This window comes from Tachypleus tridentatus, chromosome 1 (assembly GCF_004210375.1).
Source record: "Tachypleus tridentatus isolate NWPU-2018 chromosome 1, ASM421037v1, whole genome shotgun sequence".
Taxonomy (NCBI): Eukaryota; Metazoa; Arthropoda; class Merostomata; order Xiphosura; family Limulidae; genus Tachypleus; species Tachypleus tridentatus.
Window position 1 is genome coordinate 15,590,303 of NC_134825.1, and position 19,439 is coordinate 15,609,741.

General features: G+C 35.5%; 2 non-coding genes across 2 annotated transcripts; both read left to right on the forward strand.

The window, feature by feature from the left end:
* Positions 1-3,537: 3,537 nt before the first annotated feature.
* On the forward strand, positions 3,538-3,610 carry TRNAR-ACG (transfer RNA arginine (anticodon ACG)). The gene has a single exon. It is a non-coding gene; the product is annotated as a tRNA-Arg (tRNA).
* Positions 3,611-13,887: 10,277 nt separating this feature from the next.
* On the forward strand, positions 13,888-13,960 carry TRNAR-ACG (transfer RNA arginine (anticodon ACG)). The gene has a single exon. It is a non-coding gene; the product is annotated as a tRNA-Arg (tRNA).
* Positions 13,961-19,439: the final 5,479 nt, after the last annotated feature.

Genomic DNA, 19,439 nt, shown 5'->3' on the forward strand with positions numbered 1-19,439 from the left:
ATGGATGTCAGTGTTAAACTATACCAGTAACACAAAGAAATGGATGGATGCCATTGTTAAGCTACATCTGTAACACAGGAAAATGGATGTCAGTGTGGCTGAACTTTTAAAACCTACAAGAAAGATGAACATATGAAGAAATATAATCGTCAACATTTGCACTGGACGTAATACCAAGAGACACAGACTGAACAGTTTGTTATTTTCAATAACGATCTGCCGCCAGCTGAAAGTTAAAGAAGGGTTGAACAGGCTGAAATATAATTAATAATAATAAAGCTGCCAAATTGAGTCCTGTCACGAATAAAGTTTCCGGGAATGATGTCAATATACCTTCTGTACAAATAGGGAACATTTCTTAAAAAAAAAATCCAAATTATTAAACAAACAGTTTGTATACGAATATTCCATTCTGGTTCCCATAGCAACATAGAGTAATTGTCATTAAACTTAAATATATTTAGAATCAGTACAAGTTGTAAAATTTTATCAGTGGAAGGTAGGAGTATAACTCGTCCATCAAGAAAGAACTTGAGAGGTTTTAAGCCTTCAATGTAAAGATTGAATATGTAAAGAGATATTACATTACCCATGAAGATTATGAACAATTTGTAGGAACCTTAATTTATGTACGATAAGATAAAGAATGTTATCAATAAAATTAGAAATCAGTTTTGTGGAACACTTGTACACAAACATGATGAGCCTTCCTGAAATCTCAGGTTTATGGATCTTGGGTGTACAAAAAGATAGACATTCTAGGATCTTATAAACTAAAGTTTCGCCCTTCGTCGGTTAGTCTGTTTATGGTGTCGGCTCTTTGAGTTTGCGTACAACGGTGAATTCCATCACATGTAAAATTAGGTGTCGGATAGATGTCTCCAGCTTCATCTATGTACAGTTCATAGCTCCAAACTACATTAGCGTCTCCTTCGTCAGTAATTGTAATAGCAATGTGAAATCGTGGGTTACATATAGTTTGATGTTCCTTCAGCTCAAGCTATCGTAAAGAAGTAATAAATATCGGCTAATCTGTTCCATCAACATCAGACAACTTAGAATAATTATTCACACTTGAACTAATTTGTGCACTTAATAAAACTCATGGAACCCATTTGTATTGGCTGTCGTTTGGTATAATGCTACACACTATATTACATGTACTCTGCCCACCATGGGGACCAAAACCTTTAACTTAATGCTGAGCCACTTGGAGGTGGACAAGAAGCAGATAAAATAAGTCGAGTCTTGTGTAAAAATTAAAAGGTAAACGTGAAAAGTTCATAAGGTGTTTAATGACAATGATATATCTTAGAAAGTTAGAATATTCGCAAGTGTGGCAAATGCCACACAATAGTACCGTAAAATTGAGTATTCATGACAAGATCTTAAATTAACGAGAGGTAAAACCAATGATTTTAATACATTAACTCGATTCACTATAACCCTAAATAATTACCAAAATAAGTAAAGTGTGGATGTAGATTTTGAAAGGTCACAATATTCTGTAAACTTTATACAACTTTAATCAGTAACACGAATACTGTTCAATTTCCCACCAAAATAAATGATTTTTTAAAAAATATAACAGAAGAAGTCTTGTTTGTTAAAAATCACAGACTTTACGAGCTCTTTCTAAGAAGTATTGTAAAGGTAAGCAAATTCTAATATAACTAATTTTTTTGTTTTTGAATTTCGCACAAAGCTACACGAGAGCTATCTGCGCTAGCCTTCCCTAATTTAGCAGTGTAACACAAGGCAGCCAGTCATCAACACCCACAGCCAACTCTTGGGCTACTCTTTTACCAACGAATAGTTTGATGGATCGCAACTTTATAACGCCCCACGGCTGAAAAGGCGAACATGTTTGGTGCGACGAGTATTCGATCCCACGACCATCAAATTACGAGTCGCACGCCTTAACCCACTTGGCCATGCCGGGCAAATATAACTAATATGCCGTACGTAGTGCATACTGTAACATAACTTATCTACAATATTCGTATTTGGAAATGGAACATTCATAACTGCAAATCTGAACGTGTCCATGTTATTAAAAATGTTAACTTGAATATTTGTTTTATGATCCTGATACCTAGTTTGGTTTGGTTTGTTTTGAATTTCGTGCAAAGCTACACGAGGGCTATCTGCGCTAGCCGTTCCTAATTTAACAGTGTAAGACCAGAGGGAACACAGCTAGTCATCCCCACCGACCGCCATCTTTTGGGCTACTTTTTTACCAACGAATAGTGGGATTGACCGTCACATTATAATGCCCCCACGGCTGAAAGGGCAATCATGTTTGGCGTGACGGGGATGCGAACCCGCGACCCTCAGATTACGAGTCGCACGCCTTAACACGCTTGGCCATACCGGGCCGACAAGACTTTATAAACAGAATCTGACAGCATGGAACTAACTCATTTTGGATATCAATAAGAGATGAATATCCTTTGTTAAGTGCTAAGGCTCAGCGAACCTGAATTCCCTGTGATAAAAAAAAAAGTACCGCGCGAAAATCAGTGTGGAACAGGAAATGAGAGTGTTGGTGTCCAATCAGATTCCAAGGTAAGCTGTGCAGTACCCAGTAGGCGCACACATCCCATTAGTAATTGTGGTTGTTTAAAAATGAAATAAAAGTATTGTTTTACCTTCAATTTACGTGTATTATTCTTTCAGACGGCTACAACGTTTTTAGAAGATAAATAGTTACTAAGTTTTAAGTTGTTTGGACCTAACGACTTCATAAACGGAATTGTTAGGTTTTTTTTTTTTTTGCCTAAGGTGAGACAAATTGCTGAGACACTAAGGGTGCTGTGAACCGAAACAGTTTTGGACACGCTGGTAAAAGGAATGGTGCCTAAGTTAAGTGTAGTCAAATTAACATTTTAAGCAGAACCTAACAACAGAAAGAGTGTTTATCATTTTATCTGTTGTGTTGATTATTCTATTTAGAAACGATAATCGATAATAATTAGGAAACATAACAGATGCTAATTAAGAACAACAATAATAATTAGGTGGACAATAATTACGAAGAGCAATAGATAATAATTAGAAACATCAGCGAATAATAATTAAAACCAACAATGGATAATAAATAGGAAGGTCAATGGAAAATAATTAAAAACAACAACTGTTAATAATTAGGAACAACAAGGGATTTCTTTTTTTTACCGAGGGTTAGATCCGCTAATTACAGGAGATTTAACAAGGAAACTTCTAGAGTGGTGTTTATTTGAATGCTATTCTAGTTGTGTGCCAATTAATGTGACTGGATAAACTTAATAAAATTGAAACAAATTCTTATTACCAACAAACAAAAAAGTAACGTATATTTTTGTGTAAACAAAAATTCATTTTCTACTGGGTTGTTATTAGGTCTGTAACCTCCTTTATTTCAATATAGATCTTTACAGAAGTAATACATGACTAGCTTAAAGTATAATCTTTAATTGAAGAACTCGAAGTAGAAATGAACAAAGAAATCATATTTGAATTAAACAGATAAATTTAGTTTCTGTGTCTAATCACAGCGGGCCTGTGGCGCAATGGATAACGCGTCTGACTACGGATCAGAAGATTCCAGGTTCGAATCCTGGCTGGCTCGATTAAGCGTTACAATTTTGGGTCCGGCATGGCCAAGCGTGTTAAGGCGTGCGACTAGTGATCTGAGGTTCGCATCCTGGTCGCGCCAAACATACTCGCCGCTAGAGCCGTGGGAGCGTTATAATGTGACGGTCAATCCCACTCTTTGTGCTAAAAGGGTAGCCCAATAGTTGGCGGTGGGTGGTGATGACTAGTTGCCTTCCGTCTAGTCTAACACTTCTAAATTAGGGACGGCTAGCGCATATAGTCCTCGTGTCGCTTTGCGCGAAATTCGAAACACAAACAAACTGTATATTGCAAAACAACACTAGTATACTAAGACAGGTTGCTTTATGAAGGACAGTTTTATATTCTTGAATACGGTTACATCATTGCACGTGAGCAGCGTAACTGCAATTTCCATAACTTTAGCCAGGCACTACTGACTGGCCAATATACTAAAAGTAACATGTATATTGTTACGATATTTAGATTAAGCATTTCTATTTTTATGTCGTCACATGTAGTTTTTCTAGGAACAACAACATAATTTCTATTTATTCCCCAATTTTTTATGGAGGTTACGAAGTCTGTCAAATTGAACCAACCCGTATGAAGACAAAGTAGTGAAAATAACACATAAATATAAAGCTTGTTTGATAAAAACGACGTTCATAATTACCTGGGGATTGTAAAGATTTTGTACGTAAAATCTGAAAATGTTCTGATCCTTAAAAATATTTTTAATCTTAAAATCAAAATTATTTTGCATGTTGAACAGTCAACATCCTGGTAACGAAAAAAATACAAGAAAATCTTTAATTAAAAGATCTTAATATTTAATTGAAAATGGCATACTTTGTTTTCCAAAGCTCGGCAGGGTGTACCAATAAACTGTCAAATATTGCAAAGATATGCTAACGTTATCAATAAATAATAGTATAATTACTTTTATGGTTACGAGCTGAGTAAATTTCACCCAACCTTTACTGGAAGGGCTATCTGCAAAATTACCACCATCTGTACCTAATGAGTGGATCTTCAAGAATTCAAAATATGAACACAGAGTACTGATCAATTCTTTCTTTCAGTTTGTTGAATGCTTATCCAGTATCAAGATACGAAGAAATGTTATTTGGGTTTTCAAGTAATTTGCGTGGAGGATTTAACAGAATGATCATAGTAAGAGCATGTTATAAGAAATCCACTTATCTTCCACAGGTTCACATAGACTGTGAAGCTGTTTGAAACTATATGTTCTCAAGACGGTTTGTATGGGTATTAAATCTTTAATTAAAATAAAGTACACAACAATGTTTTGACCTTCTTAGGTCATCTTCGCAAGCAAGCTAATCAAACCTATATAGAATTCGCCCACGAAAACTATGTTTATTTTGATCGATGGTATAACTCTAAGCATATTGGTAACAGTTTTGAAAAACTAAGACAGTTATATCTAATTGACATAACCTAACATCCAACTGCACCGCCCCCTACAATCCTGTACCCGTTTATACTCTCATCCCTAAGACATATGTCCAGCAATGGTCACTTGCAAATTCTCTCTTTCTTAACCTGAAGATGACCTAGGAAGGTCGAAACGTTGTTCTCTCCTTATCAGTAAATGTTTTAATACTCATACCAGCAGTTCTGAGATGCATTTTTATTTCAAGTGGATTTCTCGTCATCAAGATCTATAGATAAATTTTAGTGTATCACTTGGTTTCTATGTCAGATAAAGCTATAGATGTATGTTTGTCTATCACTTATTTTCCGAGGTCGGACAGACCTATAGTTGGAAGTTTGTGTATCGATTCTTTCTCTACATCAGAGAAATCTATGTTTGCTTGTCACTTGTATTTCTATGCCAGAGTAAATTATACTTGCATATTTGTTTATCAGATGAAATTTTGTGTATCTCTTATTTTATTTACGTCAGACACATCCACCCTTGGATGTTGGTGTATCACTTGTTTTATATATCAGACATATCCACATTCAATTTTAAAAGACAACAATAATAATATAATTATAATACGTTCCTCACCTCAGACAATCACGTAGGTTCATCAAATTTTGATTTAAATGATGAAAATACCATGACCAGGGCGCATTCGAAAGATGGAACTTTTGTCTACAGAGCCAAACTGGGAATCGTAATATTATAATAAAAATAGTATTATATTATAGCTACTTGGTATTTTTTATTGAAAATGGTTTTCGCTCGATTGTAAGTGCAGAGCACAGAAAAAAGTAAAACTTAATTATTCAATTTTAGCATTAATCGATATATTTTTATATTACTTTACTGTTTCGGGAGGAAACGTAATGGAACACTTTTGTACTCCAAGAAGAAATAAGTAGAAAATAATATTATTTATTATCGAAGGCTGTTAGATAAATAATTATAATAATTATAAAATAGCCATATATATACACAACCAAAAGTCATATGAAAGACGTGAGGAAATTCTGAAAATTATAAAGCTTCACGACATATCACAAATATATACACAACTACATGTACAGCAGCTGCTACTTCCGTTTCATGTGCAGAAGACGATTGTATTGCATGTCAAGTGTATTAAAATCTGTGGTTGTTTTTATCGGTTGATCGGTTGAATATTTTTTATGAAAGTAAAAATACATAACTCAGATAAAATGTCGAATATATATTTTATAATGTTATTTACATTACGTAGTTAGCTTCTATTTTATTTATACATACATACGTATTCTCAGTATGATTTATTTACACTACCTAGTCACACATACCATACCTCAGTATGATTTATTTACACTACGTACTCACACATATCTCAGTATGATTTATTTACACTACGTAGTCACACCTGCCTCAGTATGATTTATTCTCCCTTTTATGATTAATTTCGGATATCTTTTATAATATGTGTCAGAAAACATGCGTATGCAATTCAAAAAGTAACAATATGGATTGTCAACAAAGAGTTCTCAGATCTTAAGTCACGTGGTTCTTTAAAAGTCACGGTTGATTATATTTTGCGTCAGTCATACATGCGTGCATATCTGTTCCAATGTTTAAAGATACGGCATCAAATGCATATAGTAACAACTTTCTGAATGCAACTTCTATACAATTCATTGGGTTTGGAGCAAAAGAATGGAGAGAGGGTAGTTTTGACATCTCCATGTGTTCCAAGCTCTTTTCCATGGAGATAGTTCTGCAAGCTTCGGAACAAATGATAATCTGATAGAGCAAGGTCTGGAAAATAAGGAGAATGTGGAAGTCTTTTTCCAGTTTAGCTCTCAATCTATGCAGATGTAATCCTTGCTGGATGGGGCCGTGCATTATCCTTATGTAACACAACATCTTTACGAGTGATAACAGGCCTTTTTTCTTTCAGTGCAACATTGAAGCGCTCTAACTCTCGGAAGCAAAAGTCTGATGTAATCGTTACATTAAGTAGCAACAACTCAAAGTGGATCATACATCAACAATATCCCACGAAACGTTTAACAAGACTTTCCTAGGGTGGAGGCTCAGTTTGGGCTGTGCTTTAGCCAGTTTACCTGCGGCGCTTAACATTTTTTATAAAATATCCATTTTTCATCTTCAGTCACTAACCTGTCCAAGAAAGGTGAGTCACGTTCACGAGAGTGCTGATAAGTGCAAATGTCCGCTCTTGCTCTAAGGCTGGGTTTTGTCAAGTCATGGAGACTCATTTTCCAAACGGTTGGAGATGACGGTGAACTGTTGAACGGGTTGAATTAAGCTTCCATGCTAGTTCTTAAACTGTCACAGCACAATCTTCATCAAGTGCAGCCAGCAGCAAGTCATCATTAAACTCAACAGGACGACCTGCATGTGACACATCAGTTAAGCTGCAGTCACCTGAAGTGAACTTATGAAATACCTTGGACGTTTACTTTCATTGAAAGACACCGAATCATAAACACCTTGAATGCTTCATGTAGTTTCTGCTGTACTATTGCCTCTTCTAAACTCATAAAGTATTATATGCCTAATGTGCTCTTCATACACATCCATCTTCATAAGGGTTTTTTGGTTAATGATCTGAAAAAGTGGAGTTGGATTAGTTCCTTTCTCTTTGATTTGTTTTGAATTTCGTGCAATGCTATACAGGGGTTGTCTGCGCTAGCCATCCCTAATTTAACAGTATAAGACTAGAGGGAAGGCAGCTAGTTATCACTACCCACCGCCAACTCTTGGGCTACTTTTTGCCAATGAACAGTGGGATTGACCGTAACATTATAACGCTCCCATGGCTGAAAGAGCGAGCATTCAAACCCACGACTCTCGAATTACGAGTCGAGTGCCTTAACCACTTGGCCATGCTGGGCCCATACATGATGTAAATGAGCCTAAGTATGACTCATCTCTAAATATGTACTATAAGTCAAGTAAATATGTCACCTATTGCTATAAGTATCTAATTCATCATATTGTAGTTTTATCATATAGAGTATTAAAATGGTATTTACGTAAATACGCATAAAATAATCCAACAACATGAAGAACATTGGAGTATGTGGACTATTTGTATAACGAGTGTGTCCTAGTATAAATAATGAACGTTCCAACAAGTACATGGCCCTGATCTCCAGAGATTTTGATTTCACATTAGTGAACATTTATGAAACTGTTCCCTTTCTTTATGTTGTGTTTAACATTTAATTGTGGCCTCAAACATAAAATATTAATGACACAATAAATGCGGAAGGAAGATGTCAGGGTTGTACCTGACCCTCCTAGGTTCACTCAAAGGACCTAAATAGCAATAAATAGAAAGAGCGAATATATTTATATTATGCACAGAGCAAATTCACATATCACTGCACAAAGTAGCAGAAGAAGAACGTATGGAACATGATTAGAAATGTGATCTAATAATACTGGTAAATCATCTGTTCCAAACAAATAATGTTAATGAAAGAGGAACAGGAAGAATAAATAAAGCTGATAAGTGTGGGAGGGGGTAACAGAGAGAAAGGTCACAGGATGTCAGAAGTGAAGTTAATAAATAAAGCTGATAAGTGAGGGGTTAACAGAGAGAATGGTCATAGGATGTCATAAGTGAAGTTAATAAATAAAGCTGATAAGAGAGGGGTTAAGAGAGAGAAAGGTCATAGGATATCAGAAGTGAAGTTAATAAATAAAGCTGATAACTGAGGGGTTAACAGAGAGAATGGTCATAGGATGTCAGAAGTGAAGTTAATAAATAAAGCTGATAAGTGAGGGGTTAACAGAGAGAATGGTCATAGGATGTCAGAAGTGAAGTTAATAAATAAAGCTGATATGTGAGGGGTTAACAGAGAGAAAGGTCGTAGAATGTCAGAAGTGAAGTTACACAAAAGAAAATTTTTGTACAAACCAAGTGAAGAGATTGTACCTGCAGTATAAGTAACACATCATACTTCGCATTCACATAAACAACAGCCTGTTAGTTTATATCTTAGAGCTCCAGGTTGGAGATCAGTGAGATGTTTGTCATCTGAAAACTGTACTGAAACTAATAAATTCAGATTAAGATTTAATATGTGTCATCTGTGGTCACGAAATCTGTCTCACCATTGTAGAGCAAGTTACAAAGGCTACAAACAATATACTATATAACATATCCTGATAAACATATTTCTAAAGTAAAATCTAGAAGGTGTTAACTGTGTCTAAACCAGTAACAGATTCTTCAGTTAAAACACCCTTAGTGTCAGTATCAGTTTGAAGAATGTGAAAGTTCCTCCCCTAATCTTAGTGGTTTGAGTTAAAGTGAGTTTATTACGTCCTATCTCTTGTGACAACGTCTCAAGAAGTTTATGACTAGCTTTAAAGAAAGCTTTTCGTAAGATTCGATTAGGAAGAAGGCAATCATTCCATCAGATAAAATCATCATCATTACTGCAGATTGCGACGTAAACTCAAAACTGTAAGTAAGGAATTGAACATAAAATGTGGTGGGTGAAAAAAACAAAGATTTAAAAAAAAGACAGTCGATATGATTACAGAGAACAATGGAAGCCATTTCGTCTAGCATGGAAAAGCAACTTGATACCACAGAAATGTGATTTTGCAGAAGAATGGTACTTGTTCCGTGGGCAGACCATATAACCAATGAGGAAGTACAAAGAAGATCAGAGACAGAGGAAATTGATTATAACCACCAGAGAAAGACAACTGAGTTTCCTGGGACATATAATGAGAAAGGAAGAAATTGAAAATATGATTATTACTGTAAAATTAGAGAGTGAAGTGGTCGAGGAAGATCAGGGTTAAATTGCATCAGAAACACAAGGATGTCAATGGATGCCAGTATTAAACTACATCAGTGACACGAGGATATAGATGGATATCAGTGTTAAACTACATCAGTAACACAAGGAAATGGATGGATGTCAGTGTTAAACTACATCAGTAACAAAAAAAATGGATGTCAGTAATAAACTACATCAGTAACACGAGGAAATGGATGGATGTCAGTGTTAAACTACACCAGTAACACAAGAAAATTGATGGATGCCATCGATAAACTACATAAGTAACACGAGGAAATGGATGGATGTCAGTGTTGAATTACATCAGTAACACAAGTAATTGGATGGATGTAAATGTTAAACTACATCAGCAAGACGAGGATATGGATGGATGTCAGTGTTAAACTACCTCAGTAACACGGGGATATTAATGGATGTCAGTGTTAAACTACCTCAGTAACACGAGGATATTAATGGATGTCAGTGTTAAACTACCTCAATAACACAAGGAAATGGATGGATGTCAGTGTTAAACTATACCAGTAACACAAAGAAATGGATGGATGCCATTGTTAAGCTACATCTGTAACACAGGAAAATGGATGTCAGTGTGGCTGAACTTTTGAAACCTACAAGAAAGATGAACATATGAAGAAATATAATCGTCAACATTTGCACTGAACGTAATACCAAGAGACACAGACTGAACAGTTTGTTATTTTCAATAACGATCTGCCGCCAGCTGAAAGTTAAAGAAGGGTTGAACAGGCTGAAACATAATTAATAATAATAAAGCTGCTAAACTGAGTCCTGTCACGAATAAAGTTTCCGGGAATGATGTCAATATACCTTCTGTTCAAATAGGGAACATTTCTTAAAAAAAAAAATCCAAATTATTAAACAAACAGTTTGTATACGAATATTCCATTCTGGTTCCCATAGCAACATAAAGTAATTGTCATTAAACTTAAATATATTTAGAATCAGTACAAGTTGTAAAATTTTATCAGTGGAAGGTAGGAGTATAACTCGTCCATCAAGAAAGAACTTGAGGGGTTTTAAGCCTTCAATGTAAAGATTGAATATGTAAAGAGATATTACATTACCCATGAAGATTATGAACAATTTGTAGGAACCTTAATTTATGTACGATAAGATAAAGAATGTTATCAATAAAATTAGAAATCAGTTTTGTGGAACACTTGTACACAAACATGATGAGCCTTCCTGAAATCTCAGGGTTATGGATCTTGGGGAGTACAAAAAAGATAGACATTCTAGGATCTTATAAACTAAAGTTTCGCCCTTCGTCGGTTAGTCTGTTTATGGTGTCGGCTCTTTGAGTTTGCGTACAACGGTGAATTCCATCACATGTAAAATTAGGTGTCGGATAGATGTCTCCAGCTTCATCTATGTACAGTTCATAGCTCCAAACTACATTAGCGTCTCCTTCGTCAGTAATTGTAATAGCAATGTGAAATCGTGGGTTACATATAGTTTGATGTTCCTTCAGCTCAAGCTATCGTAAAGAAGTAATAAATATCGGCTAATCTGTTCCATCAACATCAGACAACTTAGAATAATTATTCACACTTGAACTAATTTGTGCACTTAATAAAACTCATGGAACCCATTTGTATTGGCTGTCGTTTGGTATAATGCTACACACTATATTACATGTACTCTGCCCACCATGGGGACCAAAACCTTTAACTTAATGCTGAGCCACTTGGAGGTGGACAAGAAGCAGATAAAATAAGTCGAGTCTTGTGTAAAAATTAAAAGGTAAACGTGAAAAGTTCATAAGGTGTTTAATGACAATGATATATCTTAGAAAGTTAGAATATTCGCAAGTGTGGCAAATGCCACACAATAGTACCGTAAAATTGAGTATTCATGACAAGATCTTAAATTAACGAGAGGTAAAACCAATGATTTTAATACATTAACTCGATTCACTATAACCCTAAATAATTACGAAAATAAGTAAAGTGTGGATGTAGATTTTGAAAGGTCACAATATTCTGTAAACTTTATACAACTTTAATCAGTAACACGAATACTGTTCAATTTCCCACCAAAATAAATGATTTTTTAAAAAATATAACAGAAGAAGTCTTGTTTGTTAAAATCACAGACTTTACGAGCTCTTTCTAAGAAGTATTGTAAAGGTAAGCAAATTCTAATATAACTAATTTTTTTGTTTTGAATTTCGCACAAAGTTACCGAGAGCTATCTGCGCTAGCCTTCCCTAATTTAGCAGTGTAACACAAGGCAGCCAGTCATCAACACCCACAGCCAACTCTTGGGCTACTCTTTACCAACGAATAGTTTGATGGATCGCAACTTTATAACGCCCCACGGCTGAAAAGGCGAACATGTTTGGTGCGACGAGTATTCGATCCCACGACCCTCAAATTACGAGTCGCACGCCTTAACCCACTTGGGCATGCCGGGCAAATATAACTAATATGCCGTACGTAGTGCATACTGTAACATAACTTATCTACAATATTCGTATTTGGAAATGGAACATTCATAACTGCAAATCTGAACGTGTCCATGTTATTAAAAATGTTAACTTGAATATTTGTTTTATGATCCTGAGACCTAGTTTGGTTTGTTTTGAATTTCGTGCAAAGCTACACGAGGGCTATCTGCGCTAGCCGTTCCTAATTTAACAGTGTAAGATCAGAGGGAACACAGCTAGTCATCCCCACCGACCGCCATCTTTTGGGCTACTCTTTACCAACGAATAATGGGATTGACCGTCACATTATAATGCCCCACGGCTGAAAGGGCAAGCATGTTTGGCGCGACGGGGATGCGAACCCACGACCCTCAGATTACGAGTCGCACGCCTTAACACGCTTGGCCATACCGGGCCGACAAGACATTATAAACAGAATCTGACAGCATGGAACTAACTCATTTTGGATATCAATAAGAGATGAATATCCTCTGTTAAGTGCTACGGCTCAGCGAACCTGAATTCCCTGTGATAAAAAACAAGTACCGCGCAAAAATCAGTGTGGAACAGGAAATGAGAGTGTTGGTGTCGAATCAGATTCCAAGGTAAGCTGTGCAGTACCCAGTAGGCGCACACATCCCATTAGTAATTGTGGTTGTTTAAAATGAAATAAAAGTATTGTTTTACCTTCAATTTACGTGTATTATTCTTTCAGACGGCTACAACGTTTTAGAAGATAAATAGTTACTAAGTTTTAAGTTGTTTGGACCTACCGACTTCATAAACGGAATTGTTAGGTTTTTTTTTTTTTTTTGCCTAAGGTGAGACAAATTGCTGAAACACTAAGGGTGCTGTGAACCGAAACAGTTTTGGACACGCTGGTAAAAGGAATGGTGCCTAAGTTAAGTGTTGTCAAATTAACATTTTTAAGCAGAACCTAACAACAGAAAGAGTGTTTATCATTTTATCTGTTGTGTTGATTATTCTATTTAGAAACGATAATCGATAATAATTAGGAAACATAACAGATGCTAATTAAGAACAACAATAATAATTAGGTGGACAATAATTACGAAGAGCAATAGATAATAATTAGAAACATCAGCGAATAATAATTAAAACCAACAATGGATAATAAATAGGACCGTAAATGGAAAATAATTAAAAACAACAACTGTTAATAATTAGGAACAACAAGGCATTTCTTTTTTTTTTTCCGAGGGTTAGATCCGCTAATTACAGGAGATTTAACAAGGAAACTTCTAGAGTGGTATTTATTTGAATGCTATTCTAGTTGTGTGCCAATTAATGTGACTGGATAAACTTAATAAAATTGAAACAATTTCTTATTACCAACAAACAAAAAAGTAACGTATATTTTTGTGTAAACATAAATTCATTTTCTACTGGGTTGTTATTAGGTCTGTAACCTCCTTTATTTCAATATAGATCTTTACAGAACTAATACATTACTAGCTTAAAGTATAATCTTTAATTGAAGAACTCGAAGTAGAAATGAACCAAGATATCATATTTGAATTAAACAGATAAATTTTGTTTCTCTGTTTAATCAGAGCGGACCAGTGGCGCAAAGGATAACGCGTCTGACTACGGATCAGAAGATTCCAGGTTCGAATCCTGGCTGGCTCGATTAAGCGTTACCATTTTGGGTCCGGCATGGCCAAGCGTGTTAAGGCGTGCGACCAGTGATCTGAGGTTCGCGGGTTCGCATCCTGGTCGCGCCAAACATACTCGCCGTTTCAGCCGTGGGAGCGTTATAATGTGACGGTGAATACCACTATTTGTGCTAAAAGGGTAGCCCAATAGTTTGCGGTGGGTGGTGATGACTAGTTGCCTTCCATCTAGTCTAACACTGCTAATTTAGGGACGGCTAGCGCATATAGTTTTCGTGTCGCTTTGCGCGAAATTCGAAACACAAACAAACTGTATATTGCAAAACAACACTAGTATACTAAGACAGGTTGCTTTATAAAGGACAGTTTTATATTCTTGAATACGGTAACATCATTGCACGTGAGCAGCGTAACTGCAATTTCCATAACTTTAGCCAGGCACTACTGACTGGCCAATATACTAAAAGTAACATGTATATTGTTATGATATTTAGATTAAGCATTTCTGTTTTTATGTCGTCACATGTAGTTTTCCTAGGAACAACAAAATAATTTATATTTATTCCCAATTTTTTATGCAGGTTACGAAGTCTGTCAAATTGAACCAACCCGTATGAAGATAAAGTAGTGAAAATAACAGATAAATATAAAGTTTGTTTGATAAAACGACGTTCATAATTACCTGGGGATTATAAAGATTTTGTACGTAAAATCTGAAAATGTTCTGATCCTTAAAAAATATTTTGAAAATGGCATATTTTGTTTTCAAAAAATGGCATACTTGCTCGGCAGTGTGTACCAATAAACTGTCAAATATTGCAAAGATATGCTTACATTATCAAAAAATTATAGTATAATTACTTTTATGGATACGAGCTGAGTAAATTTCACCCAACCTTTACTGGAAGGGCTATCTGCAAAATTATCACCATCTGTACCTAATGATTGGATCTTCAAGAATTCAAAATATGAACACAGAGTACTGATCAATTCTTTCTTTCAGTTTGTTGAATGCTTATCCAGAATCAAGATACGAATAAATGTTATTTGGGTTTTCAAGTAATTTGCGTGGAGGATTTAACAGAATGATCATAGTAAGAGCATGTTATAAGAAATCCACTTATCTTCCACAGGTTCACATAGACTGTGAAGCTGTTTGAGACTATATGTTCTCAAGACGGTTTGTATGGGTATTAAATCTTTAATTAAAATAAAGTACACAACAATGTTTTGACCTTCTTAGGTCATCTTCGCAAGCAAGCTAATCAAACCTATATAGAATTCGCCCACGAAAACTATGTTTATTTTAAACGATGGTATAACTCTAAGCATATAAGACAGTTATATCTAATAGACATAACCTAACATCCAACTGCACCACCCCCTACAATCCTGTACCCGTTTATACTCTCATCCCTAAGACATATGTCCAGCAATGGTCACTTGCAAAGTCTCTCTTTCTTAACCTTAAGATGACCTAGGAAGGTCGAAACGTTGTTCTCTCCTACTCAGTAAATGTTTTAATACCCATACCAGCAGTTCTGAGATGCATTTTTATTTCAAGTGGATTTCTCGTCATCAAGATCTATAGATAGATTTTAGTGTATCACTTGGTTTCTATGTCAGATAAAGCTATAGATGTATGTTTGTCTATCACTTATTTTTCGAGGTCGGACAGACCTACAGTTGGAAGTTTGTGTATCGATTCTTTCTCTACATCAGAGAAATCTATCTTTGCTTGTCACTTGTATTTCTATGCTAGAGTAAATTATACTTGCATATTTGTTTATCAGATGAAATTTTGTGTATCTCTTATTTTATTTACGTCAGACACATCCACCCTTGGATATTGGTGTATCACCTGTTTTATATATCAGACATATCCACATTCAATTTTAAAAGACAACAATAATAATATAAATATAATACGTTCCTCACGTCAGACAATCACGTAGGTTCATCAAATTTTGATTTAAATGATGAAAATACCATGACCAGGGCGCATTCGAAAGATGGAACTTTTGTCTACAGAGCCAAACTGGGAATCGTAATATTATAATAAAAATAGTATTATATTATATCTACTTGGTATTTTTTTATTGGGAATGGTTTCGCTCGATTGTAAGTGCAGAGCTCAGAAAAAAAGTAAAACTTAATTATTCAATTTTAGCAATAATCGATATATTTTTATATCACTTTACTGTTTCGGGAGGAAACGTAATAGAACACTTTTGTACTCCAAGAAGAAATAAGTAGAAAATAATATTATTTATTACCAAAGGCTTTTAGATAAATAATTATAATAGTTATAAAAAAGCCATATATATATACACACAACCAAAAGTCATTTGAAAGACGTGAGGAAACTCTGAAAATTATAAAGCTTCACGACATATCACAAATATAAACACAACTACATGTACAGCAGCTGCTACTTCCGTTTCATGTGCAGAAGACGATTGTAATGCATGTAAAGTGTATTAAAATCTGTGGTTGTTTTTATCGGTTGAATATTTTTATGAAAGTAAAAAAGATAAAATGTCGAATATATATTTTATAATGTTATTTACTTTACGTAGTTAGCTTCTTTCATACATACCTCAGTATGATTTATTTACACTACCTAGTCACACATACCTCAGTATGATTTATTTACACTACCTAGTCACACATACCTCAGTATGATTTATTTACACTACGTACTCACACATACCTCAGTATGATTTATTTATACTACGTAGTCACACATACCTGAGTATGATTTATTTACACAACGTACTCACACATACCTCAGTATGATTTATTTACACTACCTAGTCACACATACCTCAGTATGATTTATTTACACTACGTAGTCACACATATCTCAGTATGATTTATTTACACTACGTAGTCACACTTGCCTCAGTATGATTTATTCTCCCTTTTGTGATTAATTTCGGATATCTTTTATAATATGTGTCAGAAAACATGCGTATGCAATTCAAAAAAGTAACAATATGGATTGTCAACAAAGAGTTCTCAGATCTTAAGTCACGTGGTTCTTTAAAAGTCACGGTTGATTATATTTTGCGTCAGTCATACATGCGTGCATATCTGTTCCAATGTTTAAAGATACGGCATCAAATGCATATAGTAACAAGATTCTGAATGCAACTTCTATACAATTCTTGGGGTTTGGAGCAAAAGAATGTAGAGAGGGTAATTTTGACATCTCCCTTTGTTCCAAGCTCTTTTCCATGGAGATAGTTCTGCAAGCTTCGGAACAAATGATAATCTGATAGAGCAAGGTCTGGAAAATAAGGAGAATGTGGAAGTCTTTTTCCAGTTTAGCTCTGAATCTTTGCAGATGTAATCCTTGCTGGATGGGGCCGTGCTTTATCCTGATGTAACACAACATCTTTACGAGTGATAACAGGACTTTTTTCTTTCAGTGCAACATTGAAGCGCTCTAACTGTCGGAAGCAAAAGTCTGATGTAATCGTTACATTAAGTAGCAACAACTCAAAATGGATCATAGATCAACAATATCCCTCCAAACGCTTAACAAGACTTTCCTAGGGTGGAGGCTCAGTTTGGGCTGTGCTTTAGCCAGTTTACCTGCGGCGCTTAACATTTTTTATAAAATATCCATTTTTCATCTCCAGTCACTAACCTGTCCAAGAAAGGTGAGTCACGTTCACGAGAGTGCTGAGAGGTGCAAATGTCCGCTCTTGCTTTAAGGCTGGGTTTTGTCAAGTCATGGGAGACTCATTTTCCAAACGGTTGGAGATGACGGTGAACTGTTGAACGGGTTGAATTAAACTTCCATGCTAGTTCTTAAACTGTCACAGCACAATCTTCATCAAGTGCAGCCAGCAGCAAATCATCATTAAACTCAACAGGATGACCTGCATGTGACACATCAGTTAAGCTGCAGTCACCAGAAGTGAACTTATGAAATACCTTGGACGTTTACTTTCATTGAAAGACACCGAATCATAAACACCTTGAATGCTTCATGTAGTTTCTGCTGTACTATTGCCTCTTCTAAACTCATAAAGTAATATATGCCTAATGTGCTCCTCATACACATCCATCTTCATAAGGGTTTTTTGGTTAATGATCTGAAAAAGTAGAGTTGGATTAGTTTCTTTCTGTTTGATTTGTTTTGAATTTCGTGCAATGCTATACAGGGGTTGTCTGCGCTAGCCATCCCTATTTAACAGTATAAGACTAGAGGGAAGGCAGCTAGTTATCACTACCCACCGCCAACTCTTGGGCTACTCTTTTGCCAATGAACAGTGGGATTGACCGTTACATTATAACGCTCCCATGGCTGAAAGAGCGAGCATTCAAACCCACGACTCTCGAATTACGAGTCGAGTGCCTTAACCACTTGGCCATGCCGGGCCCATACATGATGTAAATGAGCCTAAGTATGACTCATCTCTAAATATGTACTATAAGTCAAGTAAATATGTCACCTATTGCTATAAGTATCTAATTCATCATATTGTAGTTTTATCATATAGAGTATTAAAATGGTATTTACGTAAATACGCATAAAATAATCCAACAACATGAAGAACATTGGAGTATGTGGACTATTTGTATAACGAGTGTGTCCTAGTATAAATAATGAACGTTCCAACAAGTACATGGCCCTGATCTCCAGAGATTTTGATTTCACATTAGTGAACATTTATGAAACTGTTACTTTCTTTTATGTTGTGTTTAACATTTAATTGTGGCCTCAAACATAAAATATTAATGACACAATAAATGCGGAAGGAAGATGTCAGGGTTGTACCTGACCCTCCTAGGTTCACTCAAAGGACCTAAATAGCAATAAATAGAAAGAGCGAATATATTTATATTATGCACAGAGCAAATTCACATATCACTGCACAAAGTAGCAGAAGAAGAACGTATGGAACATGATTAGAAATGTGATCTAATAATACTGGTAAATCATCTGTTCCAAACAAATAATGTTAATGAAAAGGAACAGGAAGAATAAATAAAGCTGATAAGTGTGGGAGGGGTAACAGAGAGAAACGGTCACAGGATGTCAGAAGTGAAGTTAATAAATAAAGCTGATAAGTGAGGGGTTAACAGAGAGAATGGTCATAGGATGTCAGAAGTGAAGTTAATAAATAAAGCTGATAAGTGAGGGGTTAACATAGAGAAAGGTCATAGGATGTGAGAAGTGAAGTTAATAAATAAAGCTGATAAGTGAGGTGTTAACAGAGAGAATGGTCATAGGATGTCAGAAGTGAAGTTAATAAATAAAGCTGATATGTGAGGGGTTAACAGAGAGAAAGGTCATAGGATGTCAGAAGTGAAGTTACACAAAAGAAAATTTTTCGTACAAACCAAGTGAAGAGATTGTACCTGAAGTATAAGTAACACATCATTCTTCGCGTTCACATAAACAACAGTTTGTTAGTTTGTATCTTAGAGCTCCAGGTTGGAGATCAGTGAGATGTTGGTCATCTGAAAACTGTACTGAA